At 48.3% G+C, this 22,168-nt stretch overlaps 10 non-coding genes and 1 pseudogene across 10 annotated transcripts; all 11 read right to left on the bottom strand.

Annotated features, from left to right (window-relative positions):
• Positions 1–18,151: 18,151 nt before the first annotated feature.
• On the bottom strand, positions 18,152–18,270 carry LOC123152804 (5S ribosomal RNA). Its single transcript, XR_006476327.1, has one exon. It is a non-coding gene; the product is annotated as a 5S ribosomal RNA (ribosomal RNA).
• LOC123155587 (uncharacterized) lies at positions 18,271–18,388 on the bottom strand (annotated as a pseudogene).
• A 297-nt stretch (positions 18,389–18,685) lies between these two features.
• On the bottom strand, positions 18,686–18,804 carry LOC123154710 (5S ribosomal RNA). The gene has a single exon (XR_006477003.1). It is a non-coding gene; the product is annotated as a 5S ribosomal RNA (ribosomal RNA).
• A 297-nt stretch (positions 18,805–19,101) lies between these two features.
• Positions 19,102–19,220, bottom strand: LOC123154558 (5S ribosomal RNA). The gene has a single exon (XR_006476906.1). It is a non-coding gene; the product is annotated as a 5S ribosomal RNA (ribosomal RNA).
• A 296-nt stretch (positions 19,221–19,516) lies between these two features.
• Positions 19,517–19,635, bottom strand: LOC123154655 (5S ribosomal RNA). The gene has a single exon (XR_006476975.1). It is a non-coding gene; the product is annotated as a 5S ribosomal RNA (ribosomal RNA).
• Positions 19,636–19,931: 296 nt separating this feature from the next.
• On the bottom strand, positions 19,932–20,050 carry LOC123153105 (5S ribosomal RNA). Its single transcript, XR_006476374.1, has one exon. It is a non-coding gene; the product is annotated as a 5S ribosomal RNA (ribosomal RNA).
• Positions 20,051–20,347: 297 nt separating this feature from the next.
• LOC123155441 (5S ribosomal RNA) lies at positions 20,348–20,466 on the bottom strand. Its single transcript, XR_006477351.1, has one exon. It is a non-coding gene; the product is annotated as a 5S ribosomal RNA (ribosomal RNA).
• Positions 20,467–20,732: 266 nt separating this feature from the next.
• On the bottom strand, positions 20,733–20,851 carry LOC123155419 (5S ribosomal RNA). Its single transcript, XR_006477347.1, has one exon. It is a non-coding gene; the product is annotated as a 5S ribosomal RNA (ribosomal RNA).
• A 298-nt stretch (positions 20,852–21,149) lies between these two features.
• Positions 21,150–21,268, bottom strand: LOC123155504 (5S ribosomal RNA). Its single transcript, XR_006477465.1, has one exon. It is a non-coding gene; the product is annotated as a 5S ribosomal RNA (ribosomal RNA).
• Positions 21,269–21,565: 297 nt separating this feature from the next.
• LOC123154969 (5S ribosomal RNA) lies at positions 21,566–21,684 on the bottom strand. Its single transcript, XR_006477143.1, has one exon. It is a non-coding gene; the product is annotated as a 5S ribosomal RNA (ribosomal RNA).
• A 296-nt stretch (positions 21,685–21,980) lies between these two features.
• Positions 21,981–22,099, bottom strand: LOC123150510 (5S ribosomal RNA). Its single transcript, XR_006475145.1, has one exon. It is a non-coding gene; the product is annotated as a 5S ribosomal RNA (ribosomal RNA).
• Between the last annotated feature and the right edge of the window lie 69 nt (positions 22,100–22,168).

Here is a 22,168-nt window from a genome sequence, read left to right as displayed (position 1 = left end):
AGTAAGTCATCTTAGGTTGTGCACCGTGACCAAGGAGGAGGGGAAAACGAGAGACATTAATGTTTATTTGCTAATTGATAGCATTGCATGCAATGAACTAACCACTGCATGTCGTGTTTGTAGTCTCAACTCATTAAAAGCATGCACACCCCTCATCTTTTATTCATTGATATGTCAAGAAACAAGAAACGAGGTAGAAGTTAATGCACCGCACCTAAGTGTTTTGGGATTATTTGGTTTTCATAAGATGACTTACACACCTAGACGGAGGGAGTATTTAAGGTGACTACTGTACGACTCCTACTTACTACTACTAGTAGTACTAGTATTGTTCACTTGTGCTCCCCGCCCCTCCATTCATTGAACAACCCCACGGGTGAATAAACATACTGTAAGTATTTATATAGAACAAACAAGCTCGAACTATTTCCGCGTAGTTAAAAGTTGAGGGTGGGGCTTTTCCCGGGCAGTACGCGCGGCAGTTTTCGGGTAGGCAGTTTGACAGAGAGGCGAGGAGGGTGAGCGAGTGGCGGATTCTCAATCACTAGCAAGATGCCCATGCGTTGCATGGAACATCAAGATGCATTTGTATGAGTAGTTTATCTTGTGGGAGAAAAGGATGAACGAGGGAAGGCCTTATTTGCAAATGTTGAGTGGGTGTGGGTATCTTTTTGCAAAATTTCTATTTTTCCTTCCTATCCGTCAGATATAAATCGGATGGCTTATATTGCAGGATGGCAGGCACACCATCATCACTAACTCTGTTTTTTATAAGAGTAGAGATACTGCTGGAAAGGTCGGGCTGTGCGATTTGATGGTGCGTTACTACTGGAAAGACTTGTGATATGACCACTCACTATAGTCATGAATTACTGGCGCTTCGACCAGGGTGATGCCCCCCTTCCGTTCCGTGCTCTAATCTGGTGCATGACACGTCAACCCGGATGCTGGCTCCCCCACATGTCGGAGTAGTAAGAAGGAGCAAAGAATGCTGCGGTATATACTAGTACTACTACTACTCAGGTCGGAGGAGTGCGAACCACGGCAGCCCAGTGAACCAGCATTGCGAACCACGGCAGCCCAGTGAACCAGCAGTAGAGGACAATGTGGTGATATGGCCATAAAAACAATGTGCTACGGTCCACACTGTAGCATGTACAATAACACTCATCTTTGTTTGGATCCCTGAGTTAGAGCTAGTTTGGGTTGAAATAGCCTCAAATTATTGAAACATGAGGGGTTAGTTCGAGATAGTTTGCTCTAACCCAGCTAAAAAAACTAGCTAGGTGGAGAGGTTCTAATTGGGTTAGTTACCCTCGGGCCCACTAAAAGAGAACTAAAAAATCACCCCTGCCCACACCAGATCGCTCCCCCCCTCTCGCATGACTCCTCTCTGTTCCCCATAGGGCCGCCCGCCCAAGCACCACTCGCCCTCTCTCTCCTCCGGCTGCCGTCTCCTTCCGGCCTCCGCCACCCTACTCCGGCCGCCCTCTCCCTCCGGCCTTCGAAGGTCGCCCCGCTCCCCCTTCACTGGTTGTTTTTCTCCCTCTGTCGTGCGCGGCAGCGGCGCATCTACCAGGGAGGTCGCGAGAGGGGTGAGTTTGTTCGTTCCTTCTCTGTCTCACAGCCATATCATTGATCTTGCTCGCTCTAGCGCTAATTCTGATTTGGAAAAGTAGATCCTAATCAAACTTGGTATAGATTTGTGGTGCACGCATGGAATTGTTTGATGCTGCTTGAGGAGGTAATAAATCTTTCTAGAGGCCCAAAGATTCAGTTCACCTTTCTAGGTATTTCAGTTTTAGGCTTGCATTATTTCAAGAGGCCCAAAGATTCAGTTCACCTTTCTAGGTATTTTAGTTTCAGGCTTGCATTATTTCTAGAGGCCCAAAGATTAAGTTCCCAGTCGACGGCAAGCGGCCCTGCTACCCATGCCGGTGTCGACCTCAACTCGCAAGGGCCAGCGTCGGAGGGGTTCCCGGGGCTTGGGCTCTATAGAGCCTTCCTCCAGAGCAACGATGGTGAGCTCCTCCCTCGGTGCATGAGGGGCTACGGGCTCCCTCCCTATCCTGAATGACTTCTGTGATGAGTTAGCTCATGCTTTGTTTTATGGAGTGTTTTTTTGTGAAGCTTGACTGACGACTTGTATGTTTAAGTGGGATATCTCATTTGTATGGACAAAGTAAAAACTATCATGTTTTGCATGCTTGATTTGTAAAGATGGTTCGTTTATGTCAATTGTGAGCGGGAGGAGGCCACAAAAGATCCGGCCACACCAAATCCGACAGGAAATAGGGTCCAAAGTAGTCAAATGATTGATAAAGAGCATTTATTGTCAATCTAACCCTGCCATTCATACACCTTTTTGGTTTAGAGTTAGTTCAGGGTTAGAATCTAACTCTAACCTCTAACTGAGTTAGGGTTCTCCTCGTCTCGGTTCATCGCCATCATATTTTCCCCATTCCTGTGTTTTCAGTATCCTGCAAATCAAAGAGGCCCTTTTTTGCCGGAAAAATCAAAGAGGCCCTTAGACTAGTTTAGGTCCGGTCATTTTTTATAAACGTGTTATGTCCAAAATTTAATGAGCGTGTTCCGATTTCTACAAAAATAATCCGGTTTCATGTAGTAATTCATTCATTTATTTATTCTTCTGCAGGGGGTTTGCATGTAATCCATGAGGTCTAAAATGTAAAGTACCCCGGCCTATGCTCCAAGTCGTGCATGCACTACGACCCATATGCTCTATGTCCCACATGTCGGCGAATGGGAGCATGTGGAAATAGCATAGGAGTACATATAGGGGGATAAGGCTGGTTGTAATGGGTAGTATCATATACTAGTATCATGCATATGATACTAGTGTATGATACTACTTCCGTAATGCGTAGTATCATAAGTTAGTACTTTAGGTTGCCTTCTTAATTGTCATGCATGACACAAATTAGTACATCATTTAATATGATACGGTATCATAATATGATACTACATCCTCTCTTTCCTCATTTAATTTTGTGCCACATCATCCGAAAAATCTAGTTGGCATGCATGATACCGCTTATGATACTCCCATTACAACTAGCCTAAATGCATGAAAAAATATGTACTGTGAAGCGTAGTTGCGGTTCGAAAAGGATACCTAAAGTGATGAGAGCTATAGGTCGCATGAACCCAAATAGTGGTACTACTAGACATACGACTAATTTTTCCCTCAAAAAAAAGAGGCACGAGTGCTCAGTAATCCTATTCTATCAACACGAGTCCCATCTGACAATAGCGTCCGTGCTACAGCTAGCTCTCCTCCCTTGTTTATCTCTTCTAATTCTGAACTTGGCCGACCCCCGGTGGGCGGGGTGGGTTTGCTCAACTGCGGCCCCACCTCATAGTGAAAACGTTACGACTGGAATAAAAATGCCATATACTCCCTGTGTTCCTAAATATAAGTGTTTTTAGATACTATTTCAAATGGAATACAACATACAGATGTATGTAGACATAGTTTAGAGTGTAGATTCACTCATTTTGCTCCGTATGTAGTAGTCACTTGCTGGAGTCTTTAGAAAGACTTATATTTGGGAACGGAGGGAGTACTATACTAATAAAACATTAAGGCCACGAGGTGATGCAGTACTGGACTGCTGGTTATAGGAGGAAATAAGAAGAGATGCATCCATCAACGACGTCCACCTCCTCGACTCAGGGCGCCGGCCCACTGAATGGCGCCTAAGTAGCAGCGGCTTTCGTGGCCAGGTCGACATGCTTCTGAACAATGGCGTCCAAAGATTCCAGCCGCTGGAAGAAGGCCAACATCTTTCTATCCTCGCTTGCCTTGTAGTGGCATATGTAGACTATTTCTTGTAGACGTAGATGTGCAGGTCGACGGTTTCTTGCATGGCGAGGCGCTACGCGGCGAGCACGGCCTCAAGGTGCACATTCTTCGTCGCGACCTCCGGCACCTGCAGGGCCACCAGGGCTTGAAAGAGTTCGTCACCGTGGAGGCCGATGAGGGTGGCAGGCAATGAAGAGCCTGGGCGCACGGGCTGGAGCAGTATGGCAAGGTCGTCCACGCGCTTCTTGACGGCGGCGAACTTGCGTATGGAGTTGACCATCATGTCGTCCATGCGAGAGGCGAAGCCGGCGTCGGCGAGGGCTAAGATGCCGGCGGTCGCCAGCACCGTCTAGAAACGCTGCATGGTGCGAGGCCGCATGCCAGTGCCTTGGATGATTTGGCACAGCCGACTGCTGCTCGCGTCCATCGCCTCCATAGGTGCTTGTGGCTTTTGGTCACTTGGTCTTGGATTGGAGTGAGCAGTGTTGCACAGAGACTTGGGAGTAGATGGATTGGAGTGGTGGGGCGCCTTTATATGAGAGTCCAAACTCTGTTGCATTCACATCATGCTGGCTCTATTCTCCTTCTCCAATTAATTCCCTTTGCATGTAATTGAGGATGCATCATTGACCGTTCAACGTCTCGGGAACCGCTACACTCTCCCTCCTTGGCATTCAATCACCTATGGAGGTGACTGCCACTCGCATCTATCGCATGTCAGCAGACGTTCCCGTCGACGACGAGGTGCCTATGGTGACTTCGTAAATTTCAAGATGATAGTGACGTGCGTGTGTGCGTTCATAGGGGTGAGTGTATGCATGTGTATATGAGCGCTTGCGTCTGTACTGTGTCAAAAAAAATGTAATTGCGTGTTAAAAAGAGACTAGTCAGTATACTCAATATTGTGCACCTCGGAGAGGAAAACAATAGAACTACACATTTATTTATGGTGCAGATTCACTCATTTTGCTCCATATGTACTCCGTCTCGGTGTAGTCTAGTCACTTGTTGAAATCTCTAGAAGGGCAAATACTCCTTTCTAGTTTACAGTACTATACTACCAAGTAGTTGTACGTACTAGTACAATAGTGGGCTCACATAGCAATTTTGTCTCATGCAAGAGCCTGGCTATATGGGTGCTCCAATGTTCGCAACTGCCACGTTCGGATTGCACTTGGCTCTTCGCCTTTTCGAGAAGACGAACAATGATGTTACTACTACTGCTTCTACAATGTCGAATCCACTGCTCCATGTCCGTCCACCGTGAGCGGGAGAGATAGCTTGTTGTAGAAGTACCATAAGCAAAAGCTTGTCCTTGTTTGCGAGCAACCGCGTGCGTGGGCGAGGGAGAAGGCGTGTAGTAGTAAAATCAAGCTTCTCCTCATTGTACGAGTTGACGCAACACATCATAGCACTGGCCCCACATGCTTGCCTCTAAACTTGGTTGAAAGACCCGTTGTCAGTGTCAAAACCGGCGGATCTCGGGTAGGGGGTCCCAAACTGTGCGTCTAGGCGGATGGTAACAGGAGACAAGGGACACGATGTTTTTACCCAGGTTCGGGCCCTCTCGATGGAGGTAAAACCCTACTCCTGCTTGATTAATATTGATGATATGGGTAGTACAAGAGTAGATCTACCACGAGATCAGAGAGGCTAAACCCTAGAAGCTAGCCTATGGTATGAATGTTGTTCATCCTACGGGCTAAAACCCTCCGGTTTATATAGACACCGGAGAGGGCTAGGGTTACACAGAGTCGGTTACAATGGGAGGATATCTACATATCCGGATCGCCAAGCTTGCCTTCCACGCCAAGGAAAGTCCCATCCAGACACAGGACGAAGTCTTCAATCTTGTATCTTCATAGTCCGGGAGTCCGGCCAACAATCATAGTCCGGCCATTCGGACACCCCCTAATCCGGGACTCCCTCAGTAGCCCCCGAACCAGGCTTCAATGATGATGAGTCCGGCGCACAGATTTGTCTTCGGCATTGCAAGGCGGGTTCTTCTACAAATTCCATATACTTGTTGAATAATGTCCGACTTCTGGTGAATGTTGTGCTTCTTGGCTTCTGCGCCCAATAATGGCCATCTTCCACGTGTCAAACGAATGTGAAAAGCCAGGGTGTTTTTTCATGTACCCCCCTAGCTGCACAAATGAGCCGCTTATAAAAGAGACAGGGATTTATATCCAAACCACACCATCTTCCCTCCGCGAGCATTCATCGGAGCACATTTGACAGAGATCCATTCCATCATGGACAGTCGACGCAACTCCTCCTCTCGTGCCCCCAGCCCTTAGCCTGGAGATTGGGAGAGATGCTCCGTCCCGCACAGCGAGCTAGTGGCGCTCCAAGCCAACGGGTTTCTCTCCCCAGCCTACATGGTCCCGGTTCGAGCCGGGCTTGCCACCTATAATGGTGGAGAGCAAGCAGAGAGCGTCCCTAATCCCTCCAAAGGAGAGCGGGTATGCCTTGTCCCTTATTTGATAAGAGGGCTCGCATTTCCAATTCATCCGTTTCTTCGGGGGCTCCTGGAGTTCTACGGCCTCCAGTTGCACAACCTTACGCCTGCCTCCATATTGCATATTGCGGGCTTCGTAGCCCTTTGCGAGCTGTTTTTGGGCATCGAGGCTCATTTCACGTTGTGGAAGAAGTTGTTCTGCCTTGTGCCCCGCTCTCAAGAGGGGTCGATATATCAAGTGGGCGGAGCCAAACTATGGCGCATCGCCAGGACCGGATATCTATTCGGAACCCCAAAGAAGACGTCCGAAGATTGGCCTTCAGAATGGTTTTATATAGAAGATGTCCCCCTGCCGGACCCTGTTCGGATCGCCCCCCCTGAGTTCAATAATGCTCCTTTGAAGAAGCGCCTAAGCTGGCGCCCACGAAGCCATCAGAAAGAAAATGACAGGGACGTCCTTTCCCTGATGAACCGGATAAGGTTGTTAGCTCATTCCGGACTGACCATGATCGAGGTCATGGCCACATGCATTATGCGGGGGGTGCAGCCGCTTCAATATAGAGGCCACCCCATGTGGGATTTCAACGGGGAGGACGAGCCACCTGGTACGGCCGTAAAGGGCCGGAATCAGCTGCCGCTCTAATAGAGATCTTGTCCGTTTTGTACAAGGGAGAAGAGGAGGAATTCCTCCGCGTCAACCCACGGGGCGGATTTTCTATGTACAATCCTCCGAGCTGGGTAAGCGGACACTTTAACTTGTCCATCCGTCTCATATTCCCATAGTTAAGTATTTAGTCTGAAAATTCCAACACAGGAGCTACGCCAGGCTGTAAAGGAGATAAATAGCCCTCCTCCACAACCCGAGGACCCGGAACGGTCCCTCGATCAGGACTCCCAAGAGGACCCGGACTTGTCTGTGGAGCTGATTGATGGGGTGTTTCATCAATTGAGTAAGGACAACACCTTAGTGGCCATTACGGCCGATTATCCCAGACTACTTCCAGACTCAAAGGCAACATAGACAGAAGTCCCAGTACTTTCAAAAGGATCCATCCGTGCTTATTTTTTATCACCATGTACCAATGGCGTTTTTTGCATGGGAAGTCCTTGAGGCGGAGGACCGAGCCCGCGGTGGCTAGCCAACAAGGGGCATCGAGGCCCAGCGGACTGAAAAGAAGTGCGGGCCGGATCGAGACACCAGCGCAACGGTACGACGTGCAATTTAATTCCCAGGGTTTATGTTGGGGAACATTGCAGAAAATTAAAAATTTTCCTACGGTTTCACCAAGATCCATCTATGAGTTCATCTAAGCAACGAGTCAAGGGAGTGAGTTTGCATCTACATACCACTTGTAGATCGAGTGCGGAAGCGTTCAAGGGGATGGTGATGATGGAGTCGTACTCATCGTGATTCGGATCACCGATGACCAAGTGCTGAACAGACAACACCTCCGCGTTCAACACACGTACAGTACGGGCGACGTCTCCTTCGTCTTGATCCAGCAAGGAGGAAGGAGAGGATGAGGAAGACAACTCCAATGGCAGCACGACGGCGTGGTGCAGTTGGTGCAGCAGTACTCCGGCAGGGCTTCGCCAAGCACGTACGGAGGAGGAGAGGTGTTGGGGAGGGGAGGGGCTGCGCCTTGAGTTGTGGTGTATTGCAGCCCTCCCCTCACCCCTCTATATATAGGAGGAGAGGGGCAAGGGGGGCGTCCCTCTAGGGGAAACCCTAGAGGGGGGCGGCGGCCAAAGGGAGAGGGAAAAGGGGTGGCTTGCCCCCTAAGCTAGGGGGGCGCCCCCTTTAGGGTTTCCCCTCCCCTTGCCCTAGCCGCATGGGCCTAGGTGGGGAGGCGCGCCCAGCCCACTAGGGGCTGGCTCCCTCTCCCACACAGCCCATGTGGCCCCCCCGGGAGGGGTGGCCCCACCCGGTGGACCCCCGGAACCCTTCCGGTGGCCCCGGTACAATACCAGTATGCCACCGAAACTTTCCGGTGTCCGTTTAACCACTTTCCTTATATAAATCTTTACCTCCGAACCATTCCAGAACTCCTCGTGACGTCCGGGATCTCATCCGGGACTCCGAACAACATTCGGTAATCACATACAAGTCTTCCTAATAACCCTAGCATCACCGATCCTTAAGTGTGTAGACCCTACGGGTTCGGGAGACATGCAGACATGACCGAGATGCTCTCAGGTCAATAACCAACAGCGGGATCTGGATACCCATGTTGGCTCCCACATGCTCCTCGATGTTGTCATCGGATGAACCACGATGTCGAGGATTCGATCAAACCCCGTATGCAATTCCCTTTGTCAATCGGTACGTTACATGCCCGAGACTCGATCGTCAGTATCCCAATACCTCGTTCAGTCTTGTTACCGGCAAGTCACTTTACTCGTACCGTAATGCATTATCCCGTGACCAGACACTTGGCCACCTTGAGCTCATTACGATGATGCACTACCGAGTGGGCCCAGTGATACCTCTCCGTAACACGGAGTGACAAATCCCAGTCTCGATCCGTGTCAACCCAACAGACACTTTCGGAGATACCTGTAATGCACCTTTATAGTCACCCAGTTACGTTGTGACGTTTGGTACACCCAAAGCACTCCTACGGTATCCGGGAGTTACACGATCTCATGGTCTAAGGAAGAGATACTTGACATTGGAAAAGCTCTAGCAAACGAACTAACCGACCTTTGTGCTATGCTTAGGATTGGGTCTTGTCCATCACATCATTCTCCTAATGATGTGATCCCGTTATCAACGACATCCAATGTCCATAGCCAGGAAACCATGACTATCTGTTGATCACAACGAGCTAGTCAACTAGAGGCTCACCAGGGACATATTGTGGTCTATGTATTCACACGTGTATTACGATTTCCGGATAATACAGATATAGCATGAATAAAAGACTATTATCATGAACAAAGAAATATAATAATAACACTTTTATTATTGCCTCTAGGGCATATTTCCAACAGTCTCCCACTTGCACTAGAGTCAATAATCTAGTTACATTGTGATGAATCGAACACCCATAGAGTTCTGGTGTTGATCATGTTTCGCTCGCGAGAGAGGTTTAGTCAACGGATCTGCGACATTCAGATCTGTATGTACTTTGCAAATTTCTATGTCTCCATCTTGAACATTCTCACGGATGGAGTTGAAACGACGCTTGATGTGCCTGGCATTCTTGTGAAATCTGGGCTCCTTCGCAAGGGCAATAGCTCCAGTATTGTCACAGAAAAGTTTGATCGGCCCCGACGCATTGGGTATGACTCCTAGGTCGGTGATGAACTCCGTCACCCAAATAGCTTCATGCGCTGCCTCCGAGGCTGCCATGTACTCCGCTTCACATGTAGATCCCGCCACCACGCTCTGCTTGCAGCTGCACCAGCTTACTGCTCCACCATTCAACATATACACGTATCCGGTTTGTGACTTAGAGTCATCCAGATCTGTGTCGAAGCTAGCATCGACGTAACCCTTTACGATGAGCTCTTCGTCACCTCCATAAACGAGAAACATGTCCTTTGTCCTTTTTAGGTACTTCAGGATATTCTTGACCGCTGTCCAGTGTTCCTTGCCGGGATTACTTTGGTACCTCCCTACCAAACTTACGGCAAGGTTTACATCAGGTCTGGTACACAGCATGGCATACATAATAGATCCTATGGCTGAAGCATAGGGGATGACACTCATCTCTTCTATATCTTTTGCCGTGGTCGGGCATTGAGCCGAGCTCAATCTCACACCTTGCAATACAGGCAAGAACCCCTTCTTGGACTGATCCATTTTGAACTTCTTCAAAATTTTATCAAGGTATGTGCTTTGTGAAAGACCTATGAGGCGTCTCGATCTATTTCTATAGATCTTGATGCCTAATATATAAGCAGCTTCTCCAAGGTCCTTCATTGAAAAACACTTATTCAAGTAGGCCTTAATGCTGTCCAAGAATTCTATATCATTTCCCATCAAAAGTATGTCATCTACATATAATATGAGAAATGCTACAGAGCTCCCACTCACTTTCTTGTAAACGCAGGCTTCTCCATAAGTCTGCATAAACCCAAACGCTTTGATCATCTCATCAAAGCGAATGTTCCAACTCCGAGATGCTTGCACCAGCCCATAAATGGATCGCTGGAGCTTGCATACTTTGTTAGCGTTCTTAGGATCGACAAAACCTTCCGGCTGCATCATATACAGCTCTTCCTTAAGATAACCGTTAAGGAATTCCGTTTTGACGTCCATCTGCCATATCTCATAATCATAGTATGCGGCAATTGCTAACATGATTCGGACGGACTTAAGCTTCGCTACGGGAGAGAAAGTCTCATCGTAGTCAATCCCTTGAACTTGCCGATAACCCTTAGCGACAAGTCGAGCTTTATAGATGGTGACATTACCATCCGCGTCCGTCTTATTCTTAAAGATCCATTTGTTTTCTATCTCTCGCCGATCATCGAGCAAGTCAGTCGAAGTCCATACTTTGTTTTCATACATGGATTCTATCTCAGATTTCATGGCTTCTAGCCATTTGTTGGAATCTGGACCCGCCATAGCTTCTTCATAGTTCGAAGGTTCACCGTTGTCTAACAACATGATTTCCAGGACAGGGTTGCCGTACCACTCTGGTGCGGAACGTGTCCTTGTGGACCTACGAAGTTCAGTAGCAACTTGATCCGAAGTACCTTGATCATCATCATTAATTTCCTCTCTAGTTGGTGTAGGCACCACAGGAACATTTTCCTGTGCTGTACAACTTTCCCGTTCAAGAGGTAGTACTTCATCGAGTTCTACTTTCCTCCCACTTACTTATTTCGAGAGAAACTCTTTTTCCAGAAAGGATCCGTTCTTGGCAACAAAGATCTTGCCCTCGGATCTTAAGTAGAAGGTATACCCAATGGTTTCCTTAGGGTATCCTATGAAGACGCATTTTTCCGACTTGGGTTCGAGCTTTTCAGGTTGAAGTTTCTTGACATAAGCATCACACCCCCAAACTTTTAGAAACGACAGCTTAGGTTTCTTCCCAAACCATAATTCATACGGTGTCATCTCCACGGATTTAGACGGTGCCCTATTTAAAGTGAATGTAGCTGTCTCTAGAGCGTATCCCCAAAATGATAGTGGTAAATCGGTAAGAGACATCATAGACCACACCATATCTAATAGAGTGCGATTACGACGTTCGGACACACCGTTACGCTGAGGTGTTCCAGGCGGCGTTAGTTGTGAAACGATTCCACATTTCCTTAAGTGTGTACCAAATTCGTGACTTAAGTATTCTCCTCCACGATCTGATCGTAGGAATTTTATCTTTCGGTCACGTTGATTCTCTACCTCATTCTGAAATTCCTTGAACTTTTCAAAGGTCTCAGACTTGTGTTTCATTAAGTAGACATACCCATATCTACTCAAGTCATCAGTGAGAGTGAGAACATAACGATATCCTCTGCGAGCCTCAACACTCATTGGACCGCACACATCGGTATGTATGATTTCCAACAAGTTGGTTGCTCGCTCCATTGTTCCGGAGAACGGAGTCTTGGTCATCTTGCCCATGAGGCATGGTTCGCATGTGTCAAATGATTCATAATCAAGAGACTCTAAAAGTCCATCAGCATGGAGCTTCTTCATGCGCTTGACACCAATGTGACCAAGGCGGCAGTGCCACACAAGTATGTGGGACTATCGTTATCAACTTTACATCTTTTGGTATTCACGCTATGAATATGTGTAGTATTATGCTCGAGATTCATTAAGAATAAACCATTGACCATTGGAGCATGACCATAAAACATATCTCTCATATAAATCGAACAACCAATATTCTCAGACTTAAATGAGTAGCCATCTCATATTAAACGAGATCCAGATACAATGTTCATGCTCAAAGTTGTCACTAAATAACAATTATTAAGGTTCAAAACTAATCTCGTGGGTAAATGTAGAGGTAGCGTGCCGACGGCGATCACATCGACTCTGGAACCATTCCCGACGCGCATCGTCACCTCGTCCTTCGCCAGTCTCCGCTTATTCCGCAGCTCCTGCTGTGAGTTACAAATATGAGCAACGGCACCGGTATCAAATACCCAGGAGTTACTACGAGTACTGGTAAGGTACACATCAATTACATGTATATCAAATATACCTTTAGTGTTGCCGGCCTTCTTATCCGCTAAGTATTTGGGGCAGTTCCGCTTCTAGTGACCCTTCCCCTTGCAATAAAAGCACTCAGTCTCAGGCTTGGGTCCATTCTTTGACTTCTTCCCGGCAACTGGCTTACCGGGCGCGGCAACCTCCTTGCCGTCCTTCTTGAAGTTCTTCTTACCCTTGCCCTTTTTGAACTTAGTGGTCTTATTGACCATCAACACTTGATGTTCTTTCTTGATTTCAACCTCTGCTGACTTCAGCATAGAAAATACTTCAGGAATGGTCTTTACCATCCCCTGCATATTGTAGTTCATCACAAAGCTCTTGTAGCTTGGTGGGAGCGACTGAAGGATTCTGTCAATGACTGCCTCATCAGGGAGGTTAATATTTAGCTGGGTCATACGGTTGTGCAACCCAGACATCTTGAGTATGTGCTCACTGACAGAACTATTTTCCTCCATCTTACAACTATAGAACTTGTCGGAGATGTCATATCTCTCGACCCGGGCGTGAGCTTGGAAAACTAGTTTCAGCTCCTCGAACATCTCATATGCTCCGTGATGCTCAAAACGCTTTTGGAGCCCCGGTTCTAAGCTGTAAAGCATGCCGCACTGAACGAGGGAGTAATCATCAGCACGAGACTGCCAAGCATTCATAATGTCTTGGTTCTCTGGGACGGGAGCGTCACCTAGCGGTCCTTCTAGGACATATTGTTTCCTGGCAGCTATGAGGATGATCCTTAGGTTCCGGACCCAGTCCGTATAGTTGCTGCCATCATCTTTTAGCTTGGTTTCCTCTAGGAACGCGTTGAAGTTCAAGTTGACATGAGCGTTGGCCATTTGATCTACAAGACATATTTGCAAAAGGTTTTAGACTAAGTTCATGATAATTAAGTTCATCTAATCAAATTATTGAATGAACTCCCACTCAGATTAGACATCCCTCTAGTCATCTAAGTGTTACACGATCCGAGTCGACTAGGCCGTGTCCGATCATCACGTGAGACGGACTAGTCATCGTCGGTGAACATTCTCATGTTGATCGTATCTTCCATACGACTCGTGTTCGACCTTTCGGTCTCCGTGTTCCGAGGCCATGTCTGTACATGCTAGGCTCATCAAGTTAACCCTAAGTGTTTTTGCATGTGTAAAACTGTCTTACACCCGTTGTATGTGAATGTAAGGATCTATCACACCCGATCATCACGTGGTGCTTCGAAACGACGAACTTTAGCAATGGTGCACAGTTAGGGGAGAACACTTCTTGAAATTGTTGTAAGGGATCATCTTATTTACTACCGTCGTTCTAAGTAAACAAGATGCATAAAACATAATAAACATCACATGCAATTATATAAAGTAGTGACATGATATGGCCAATATCATATGGCTCCTTTGATCTTCATCTTCGGGGCTCCATGATCATCTTGTCACCGGCATGACACCATGATCTCCATCATCATGATCTCCATCATCGTGTCTTCATGAAGTTGTCACGCCAACGACTACTTCTACTTCTATGACTAACGCGTTTAGCAATGAAGTAAAGTAGTTTACATGGCGTTCTTTAATGACACGCAGGTCATACAAAAATAAAGACAACTCCTATGGCTCCTGCCGGTTGTCATACTCATCGACATGCAAGTCGTGATTCCCATTACAAGAACATGATCTCATACATCACAATATATCATTCATCATTCATCACAACTTCTGGCCATATCACATCACATGACAATTGCTGCAAAAACAAGTTAGACGTCCTCTAATTGTTGTTGCATCTTTTACGTGGCTGCAATTGGGTTCTAGCAAGAACGTTTTCTTACCTACGAATAACCACAACGTGATCTTGTCAACTTCTATTTACTCTTCATAAGGACACTTTTCATCGAATCCACTTCAACTAAAGTGGGAGAGACAGACACCCGCCAGCCACCTTATGCAACTAGTGCATGTTAGTCAGTGGAACCGGTCTCACGTAAGCGTACATGTAAGGTTGGTCCGGGCCGCTTCATCCCACAATACCGCTGAAGCAAGATAAGACTAGTAGCGGCAAGCAAGTTGAAAAGATCTACGCCCACAACAAAATTGTGTTCTACTCGTGCAAAGAGAACTACGCATAAACCTGGCTCTGATACCACTGTTGGGGAACGTTGCAGAAAATTAAATTTTTTCCTACGGTTTCACCAAGATCCATCTATGAGTTCATCTAAGCAACGAGTCAAGGGAGTGAGTTTGCATCTAAATACCATTTGTAGATCGAGTGCGGAAGCGTTCAAGGGGATGGTGATGATGGAGTCGTACTCATCGTGATTCGGATCATCGATGACCAAGTGCTGAACGGACAGCACCTCCGCGTTCAACACACGTACGGTACGGGCGACGTCTCCTTCGTCTTGATCCAGCAAGGAGGAAGGAGAGGATGAGGAAGACAGCTCCAATGGCAGCACGACGGCGTGGTGCAGTTGGTGTAGCAGTACTCCGGCAGGGCTTCGCCAAGCACGTACGGAGGAGGAGAGGTGTTGAGGAGGGGAGGGGCTGCGCCTTGAGTTGTGGTGTATTGCAGCCCTCCCCTCACCCTTCTATATATAGGAGGAGAGGGTCAAGGGGGCCGGCCCTCTAGGGGAAACCCTAGAGGGGGGCGGCGGCCAAAGGGAGAGGGAAAAGGGGTGGCTTGCCCCCCAAGCTAGGGGGGCGCCCCCTTTAGGGTTTCCCCTCCCCTTGCCCTAGCCGCATGGGCCTAGGTGGGGAGGCGCGCCCAGCCCACTAGGGGCTGGCTCCCTCTCCCACATAGCCCATGTGCCCCCCCCCCGGGAGGGGTGGCCCCACCCGGTGGACCCCCGGAACCCTTCCGGTGGCCCCGGTACAATACCGGTATGCCACCGGAACTTTCCGGTGTCCGTTTAACCACTTTCCTTATATAAATCTTTACCTCCGGACCATTCCGGAACTCCTCATGACGTCTGGGATCTCATCCGGGACTCCGAACAACATTCGATAATCACATACAAGTCTTCCTAATAACCCTAGCGTCACCGAACCTTAAGTGTGTAGACCCTACGGGTTCGGGAGACATGCAGACATGACCGAGATGCTCTCAGGTCAATAACCAACAGCGGGATCTGGATACCCATGTTGGCTCCCACATGCTCCTCGATGTTGTCATCAGATGAACCACGATGTCGAGGATTCGATCAAACACCGTATGCAATTCCCTTTGTCAATCGGTATGTTACATGCCCGAGACTCGATCGTCGGTATCCCAATACCTCGTTCAGTCTCGTTACCGGCAAGTCACTTTACTCGTACCGTAATGCATGATCCCGTGACCAGACACTTGGCCACCTTGAGCTCATTATGATGATGCACTACCGAGTGGGCCCAGTGATACCTCTCCGTAACACGGAGTGACAAATCCCAGTCTCGATCCGTGTTAACCCAACAGACACTTTCGGAGATACCTGTAATGCACCTTTATAGTCACCCAGTTACGTTGTGACGTTTGGTACACCCAAAGCACTCCTACGGTATCCGGGAGTTACACGATCTCATGGTCTAAGGAAGAGATACTTGACATTAGAAAAGCTCTAGCAAACGAACTAACCGACCTTTGTGCTATGCTTACGATTGGGTCTTGTCCATCACATCATTCTCCTAATGATGTGATCCCGTTATCAACGACATCCAATGTCCATAGCCAGGAAACCATGACTATCTGTTGATCACAACGAGCTAGTCAACTAGACGCTCACGAGGGACATATTGTGGTCTATGTATTCACACGTGTATTACGATTTCCGGATAATACAGTTATAGCATGAATAAAAGACTATTATCATGAACAAAGAAATATAATAATAACACTTTTATTATTGCCTCTAGGGCATATTTCCAACAGTTTATGCCCTCAAGGCATACTAACGCTCATGCTCTCTTCAGGAAGAAGAGCGCTCGCCGGACTATATCCATCGGCCAGGCTTCAAGGCCGGGTCCGGAAGCGGAGGCGAACACGGGGCGCGCACCGGGCGCTCCTCCGACAGAGGATGCGGACATGCTGTCTGCCACCAATTCCGAGGTGGAGAGTGCCATGAACCACATGCGTCACCGGACTGTTCTTCGTGACGCTTGTTTTCCCCTAGAGGCATTGGATGCCTTTAATACGGGAGATGCGTACCTTCGTGTCGCTCAAAATGGTCTAGCCAGAGCCACAGAGCAGTATGTGAAAGACATACGGGTGAGAAAATTTGATGGTTATATATGTCAGTAGCCCCCGAGACTTGAAACCGTTAGAATAACTGATTTAAGGATCATTTGTTATGCAGGATCTTACGGAAAAGAATACCTAACTATCCCAGGAGCTGGAAGAGTACAAAGCCCAACTTGAGGCCGCACTAGCCGCAACAGGGAAGGCCAAGGAGACCCCCTCTGGTAATATATGCTTTGAAATATAAGTATGTTGTGAAGTGCAGCATGTGTGCCAATCTGACAATAATAGTGCAGATGGCGCCGGAGTGGATCCGGACAAGCAACAACTCTTGTGCCAGTTAAAGGCCAGCGAGAGCGTTCTTACGAGGGTGAGGCAAGAGAAGAATAAGCTCCAAGATGCCAACACTCAGCTGGCCAAGGAACTAAAGGATGTTCGTGCTCAGCTGTCAGACTCCGTAAAGGAGAATCGGCGGCTTCGACGCGGCATTTTTAGTAAGTGCTTGAACGAACTTCGAAAAGAGTTCGGCGAGGAAGTCGATTGACAGAGCTATGTCTGTAGGTATGCTAACAGGTCGGCCTGCGGAGGAAATGCCCGGTTCTATGGGTGACCTTCTTCCCGAGCTATCACAACTGCACGAACGAGTTCGGCGTGTGATGCAAGGCGTCGCCCAAGCCTTGTGGCCATCCATCTCCATGCCCGAAGGCCTTGGAGAGCTTGCAGAGAGGCTGAAGGGAGCGCGGTGACGCTTCCGATTATGGAAGATATCGGCCTGCCGTTAAGGCGCCAGGGATGCCTGGGCCATGGTGAAGACGCGGTACACGAAGGCTGACCCAAACCACATGGCCGAGGTCGGACCTGTGAGGCCCGATGGGAAGGAGATCCCTGTCAGTTTAGTGTACGGCCAGGTAGAGCTGGCCGCTAAGTATTCCCAATAGGACTGTAAATTAGACAGCCTGTTGGATGGTATTGAAGAAAAATATACCCAGTCAAATTGACTATGTAATTTAAGATGACATGTGAAATGCTTTCTAGCCGGATTGTAGATCGTTTGTCATTGCGGACCTTTTCGCTTCAACCTCCGGACCCAATAGTCTGGAGTGTGTCTGAATACCCTCTCGGTTATGTAAGAACCGGGGCATGCGTGGAGACCAGGCGTAGGGGTCATTAGTGCTTTAACAGACAAGTGCCCAACTAGTTATGTTATATTACATGGTTAGTAAGAAACATCTTCCAGGGAGAATAGTTCCGTTAGGGGTTCCTTTCCCTGGGAGGCATGCCCTAAAGTGCATGTCCGGACTGCGAAAAAAGCAGAAAAAGCATCTGGGGGCAGATAAATAAACAAGTGAGAAATCATCTTTTAGTTCACCGATCAAATATTCCCTAGCCCCCAGCTATAACTTACCGCAATCGTGCAAAATAATAAAACACGGTAAATATATTACATACACGTGTGTTTTGTTTTGCAAGCGGCGCAAAAAAAATTAAAAAGGGAATGCAACACGAGGACTTCCCAGGAGGTCACCCATCCTAGTACTACTCTCGCCCAAGCACGCTTAACTTCGGAGTTCTGATGGGATCCGGTGCTTTAGTGCTGGTATGATCGCATCCGACATGTTACCCCGGTCTTCCCAAGAGGTCACCCATCCTAGTACTACTCTCGACCAAGCACGCATAAGTTCAGAGTTCTGATGGGATCCGGTGCTTTAGTGCTTATATGATCGCATCCGACATGTTACCCCCGTCTTCGTCCCTTATCCTTGCCCCTCCCAGCTCCACTACAAAGACGATTGTACATTTCTTTGGCCGCTCCCTCTCAACTACGGAGGCGAGTTTACCGCGGTTTCCACCCCTCCCTATCAACCGCACCAGTGCACGCTTGCCGCGCCAAAACGCCGCCGCTAGACTCGTGAATTGTGAGCACCCAACTATAACTTACCGCAATCATGCAAAATAATAAAACACGGTAAATATATTACTTACACGTGCATTTTGTTTTGCAAGCGGCGCAAAAAAAATTAAAAAGGGAATGCAATACGAGGACTTCCCAGGAGGTCACCCATCCTAGTACTACTCTCGCCCAAGCACTCTTAACTTCGGAGTTTTGATGGGATCCGTTGCTTTAGTGCTGGTATGATCACATCGGACATGTTACCCCCGTCTTCGTCCCTTGTCCTTGCCCCTCCCAACTCCACTACAAAGACGATTGTACATTGCTTTGGCCGCTCCCTCTCAATTACGGAGACGAGTTTAACGCGGTTTCCACCCCACCCTCTCAACCGCACCAGTGCACGCTTGCCAAGCCACAACGCCGCCGCTAGACGCGTGAATCGTGAGCACCCAGCTATAACTTACCGCAATCGTACAAAAGAATAAAACACAGTAAATATATTACTTACACGTGCGTTTTGTTTTGCAAGCGGCGCAAAAAAAATTAAAAAGGGAATGCAACACGAGGACTTCCCAGGAGGTCACCCGTCCTAGTACTACTCTCGCCCAAGCACGCTTAACTTCGAAGTTCTGATGGGATCCATTGCTTTAGTGCTGGTATGATCGCATCCGACATGTTACCCCCGTCTTCGTCCCTTATTCTCGCCCCTCCCAGCTCCACTAAAAAGACAATTGTACATTGCTTTGGCCGCTCCCTCTCAACTACAGAGACGAGTTTACCGCGGTTTCCACCCCTCCCTCTCAACCGCACCAGTGCACGCTTGCCGCGCCACAACGCCGCCGCTAGACGCCTGAATCGTGAGCACCCAGCTATAACTTACCGCAATCGTGCAAAATAATAAAACACGGTAAATATATTACTTACACGTGCGTTTTGTTTTGCAAGCGGCACAAAAAAATTAAAAAGGGAATGCAACACGAGGACTTCCCAGGAGGTCACCCATCCTAGTACTACTCTCGCCCAAGCACGCTTAACTTGGGAGTTTTGATGGAATTCGGTGCTTTAGTGCTGGTATGATCGCATCCGACATGTTACCCCCGTCTTCGTCCCTTATCCTTGCCCCTCCTAGCTCCACTACAAACACGATTGTACATTGCTTTGGCCGCTCCCTCTCAACTACGGAGACGTGTTTAGCGCGGTTTCCACCCCTCCCTCTCAACCGCACCAGTGCACGCTTGCCGCGCCACAACGCCACCACTACATGCGTGAATCATGAGCACCCAGCTATAACTTACCGCAGTCGTGCAAAATAATAAAACATGGTAAATATATTACTTACACGTGCGTTTTGTTTTGCAAGGGGCGCAAAAAAATTAAAAAGGGAATGCAACACGAGGACTTCCCAGGAGGTCACCCATCCTAGTACTACTCTCGCCCAAGCACGCTTAACCTCGGAGGTCTGATGGGATCCGGTGCTTTAGTGCTGGTATGATCGCATCCGACATGTTACCCCCGTCTTCGTCCCTTATCCTTGCCCCTCGGAGCTCCACTACAAAGACGACTATACATTGCTTTGGCCGCTCCCTCACAACTATGGAGACGAGTTTGACGCGGTTTCCACCCCTCCCTCTCAACCGCACCAGTGCACGCTTGCCGCGCCACAACGCCACCGCTATACTCGTGAATCGTCAGCACCCAGCTATAACTTACGGGAATCGTGCAAAATAATAAAACGCGGTAAATATATTACTTACACGTGCGTTTTGTTTTGCAGGCGGCGCAAAAAAAAATTAAAAGGGAATGCAACACGAGGACTTCCCAGGAGTTCACCTATCCTAGTAATACTCTCGCCCAAGCACGCTTATCTTCGGAGTTCTGATGGGATCCATTGCTTTAGTGCTGGTATGATCGCATCCAACATGTTACCCCCGGCTTCGTCCCTTATCCTTGGCATTGCTTTGGCCGCTCCCTCTCAACTACGGAGACGAGTTTACCGCGGTTTCCGCCCCTCCCTCTCAACCGCACTAGTGCACGCTTGCCGCGCCAAAACGCCGCCGCTAGACTCGTGAATCGTGAGCACCCAGCTATAACTTACCGCAATCGTGCAAAATAATAAAACACGGTAAATATATTACTTACACGTGTGTTTTGTTTTGCAAGCGGCGCAAAAGAAATTAAAAAAGGAATGCAACACGAGGACTTCCCAGGAGGTCACCCATCCTAGTACTACTCTCTCCCAAGCAGGCATAACTTCAGAGTTCTGATGGGATCCTGTGCTTTAGTGCTGGTATGATCGCATCCGACATGTTACCCCCGTCTTCGTCCCTTATCCTTGCCCCTCCAAGCTCCACTACAAAGACGATTGTACATTGCTTTGGCCGCTCCCTCTCAACTACGGAGACGAGTTTACCGCGGTTTCCACCCCTCCCTCTCAACCGCACCAGTGCACGCTTGCCGCGACACAACGCCGCCGCTAGACTCGTGAATCATGAGCACCTAGCTATAACTCACCGCAATCGTGCAAAATAATAAAACACGGTAAATATATTACTTACACGTGCGTTTTGTTTTGCAAGCGGCGCAAAAAAAAATTAAAAAGGGAATGCAACACGAGGACTTCCCAGGAGGTAACGCATCCTAGTACTACTCTCGCCCAAGCACGCTTAACTTCGGAGTTTTGATGGGATCCGTTGGTTTAGTGTTGGTATGATCACATCAGGCATGTTACCCCCGTCTTCGTCCCTTGTCCTCGCCCCTCCCAGCTCCACTACAAAGATGATTGTACATTGCTTTGGCCGCTCCCTCTCAACTACGGAGAAGGTTTTACCACGGTTTCCACCCCTCCCTCTCAACTGCACCAGTGCACGCTTGCCAAGCCACAACGCCGCCGCTAGACGCGTGAATCGTGAGCACCTAGCTCTAACTTACCGTAATCGTGCAAAATAATAAAACACGGTAAATATATTACTTACACGTGCGTTTTGTTTTGCAAGCGGCGCAAAAAATTTTAAAAAGGGAATGCAACACGAGGACTTCCCAGGAGGTCACCCATCCTAGTACTACTCTCGCCCAAGCATGCTTAACTTCGGAGTTCTGATGGGATCTGTTGCTTTAGTGCTGGTATGATCACATCGGACATGTTACCCCCGTCTTTGTCCCTTACCCTTGCCCCTCCCAGCTCCACTACAAAGACGATTGTACATTGCTTTGGCCGCTCCCTCTCAACTACGGAGACGAGTTTACCGCGGTTTCCACCCCTCCCTCTCAACCGCACCAGTGCACGCTTGTCGCGCCACAACGCCGCCGCTAGACGCGTGAATCGTGAGCACCCAGCTATAACTTACCGCAATTGTGCAAAATAATAAAACATGGTAAATATATTACTTACACGTGCGTTTTGTTTTGCAAGCGGCGCAAAAAAATTAAAAAGGGAATGCAACACGAGTACTTCCCAGGAGGTCACCCATCCTAGTACTAATCTCGCCCAAGCACGCTTAACTTCGGAGTTCTGATGGGATCCGGTGCTTTAGTGCTGGTATGATCGCATACGACATGTTACCCCCGTCTTCGTCCCTTATCCAGTGCACGCTTGTCGCGCCACAACGCCGCCGATAGACG

The sequence above is a fragment of the Triticum aestivum genome, chromosome 1B (genome assembly GCF_018294505.1).
Source record: "Triticum aestivum cultivar Chinese Spring chromosome 1B, IWGSC CS RefSeq v2.1, whole genome shotgun sequence".
In the NCBI taxonomy this organism is placed as follows: Eukaryota; Viridiplantae; Streptophyta; class Magnoliopsida; order Poales; family Poaceae; genus Triticum; species Triticum aestivum.
Note: the sequence above shows the minus strand (reverse complement) of the source record. Positions and strands in the feature narration are given on the sequence as shown.